Raw genomic sequence first — 2,496 nt, 5'->3', positions numbered from 1 at the left:
ATTTCCTCGTTTTTCAAAGGAGGTGACTTCATTTCCTGCACTGGGGTGTCTGTGTGGCTTCCCAGTGCCATTGCCACTTTTTTTTTCTTTTATAAATAGTTTGCATTTATACCTTTATTAGGTTCTTTTTCTCACCATTTTTATTCATGATAGTGTGCATACACACAAGTGGGTGAAAGAGAGGGAGCAGCACCCTCCTCCGTGGGGTCTGTCTGTGCCACAATCCCCTTCCTCCAGGCCTTCAGCCTCAGGACCAGCAGTTAGCGTAATGGCTATGTCGCTGGACTCCCAGGTAGCTGACTGCGGTTCAAGTCCGGGACCTGGTGGCTTAAACTCACACAGGGTGCGTGTACATGCATGCTTAAGATCCCGAGAGGAGAATGGAGAAGGGATTGTGGAAGGGTGATTTGTCTCTCTGTCTCTCTCTGTCTTTCTGGCGAGCACATGTGCCCTATAGCAAAAAAAACAAAAAAAACCTCTCCAGTCCTCCAGCCTGTCCAATCTTGGTCACTCCTGCACATGCGTGGAGTATCTCATGCTGACTGACCAGGGGCTTGAACTGTGGTCACCACGTGGGATTTGGCTTCTCCTTAGCTGCTTTACCATCACACCACAGAGCCAGCCCCTACTTCTTTCTGTGTGGTCCCCTGCACGGCAGGAGCTGGACGTCTGGGAAATTACAGTTCCTGTAGACCCTCTGCTTTTACCAATGAACAGTGTGCCTGTGATTTAGACGGTGAGAAAGGGCAAAAATTACGATATTATTGCCTTAGCACAGGTGGGCGGGTGGGTAATGTGTAGCAGGCTGCAGAAAGAAGGTTCTTACATAGGTTCTGGGTGTCCTGCATGTCACCTGCTTCAGTGCTGCTGGTAGTAGAAACCTCTGGTAGCTCCTACATATTGGGTTTCAAGAATATTAGTTTTTCTGCCCTTCCAATAGGTTTTTTTTTTTTCAAAGTTTTTTTGCTATAGGGCGTCTGCACTCACCAGAAAGACAGAGACAGACAGAGAAACAAAGCAAAAAATCACCCTCCAGGGGGGATGGCCACACCGCAATCCTTTCTCCTCCATTCTCCTCTCAGGATCTTGGGCACGTACGTACATGCACCCGGCGTGAGTTTAAGCCACCAGGTCTGGGACTTGAACCGTGATACACCACATGGGAGTCCAGCGACATAGCCATTATGCCAGCTGCTGGTCCCTTTATGCCAGCTGCTGGTCCCCCAATAGTTTGTTTTTAAATAATAGTTTTCTGAAAATATGATTCATATGTACAATTCATCTACTTAAATTGTGCAATTCAATTTCTTTTTCTGAGAGATTTTTCCTATAGGATGCGTGTGCTTGCTGGAGAGATAGCGAGAGACAGAAACAGAAAGCAAGAAATCACACCCCAGGGGAGTTGGCCACACCACGATCTCCTCTCCTCCATTCTCCTCCTGGGATTTTGGGCATGCACACACACGTGCCCGGCATGAGTTTCAAGCAGCTGGGTCTGGGACTCCAACCACAGTCAGCCACATGGGAGTCCACTGCCTTAATGACTTTGCTACCTGCTGGCCCCAATTCAATGGTTTTTACCATGTGTATTCAAAGTGTTGTTTGTGCAATCATCACCATAATGAGTTTTAAAATTTATTTCTACTAAAAATGTTGTTTTTTTCTCTTCATGACAGAGCACAGGCTTGTGAGAGAGATGAGATGAGCACCCTCCACAGGATCGGCTCACACCGCAGTCCGCCGCCACCAGCCCTCCAGCCATCAATCACGGGCACTCACATGGACGCCCTGCGTGCTTCAGGCCAGCAAGGCTGGGGATTTAACTGCGGTTACTGTTTGAGATCCAGCTTCTCCTGAGCAGCATATGACCACTGCACCTTGGCGCTGGCCCAGCCACAATGAATTTTAGAACCTTTTTGTCACCTGAAAAGAAACTTCTACCTGTAAGTTGTTATTCCCCATTTCTGTCCACTTAGCCTTAGAGAAGCCGCAGTCCCCTTTCTATCTCTATGGATGTTTAGTCTGAACATTAAAAAAAAACTCAGAGGGCACATGCTCTGGTCAGAGAAAGACAGACAGACCGCGAGCTACGGAGAGGGAGAAAGCACAGGCGTGGAGTATTCATGCCAGAGTTTTCATGTTGGGGTCTTTCATTCCCACAGGGAGTGGTCACACTATAATCCCTTCTCCTCCATTTCTTTCCTCCGGGGATTTGCGGTACACATGCACATGAGCCTCGTGTGGTTTTCAAGTCACTGGATCTGGAGCTCAAACCACAGGGTCAGTCACATGGAACCCAGATCCTCTGGCCACCAGATCTTGGACTGGCCCCTATTCTGAGCATTTCTTATACATGGAATCCTACAGTATGGTCTTTTGTGCCTGGCTTCTTTCACTTCGCATTTTTTCAAAGTTCTTCCACATTGTGGTTTGTGTGAGTGCTTTGTTTTCCCTGTTTTGTCAAATAATGTTCTGTTATAAGGCTACACTACATCC

This window comes from Tupaia chinensis, unplaced genomic scaffold (assembly GCF_000334495.1).
Source record: "Tupaia chinensis unplaced genomic scaffold, TupChi_1.0 Scaffold000104_1, whole genome shotgun sequence".
NCBI lineage: Eukaryota > Metazoa > Chordata > Mammalia > Scandentia > Tupaiidae > Tupaia > Tupaia belangeri.
The sequence above is the reverse complement of the archived record's forward strand: the minus strand, read 5'-3'. Positions refer to the sequence as shown.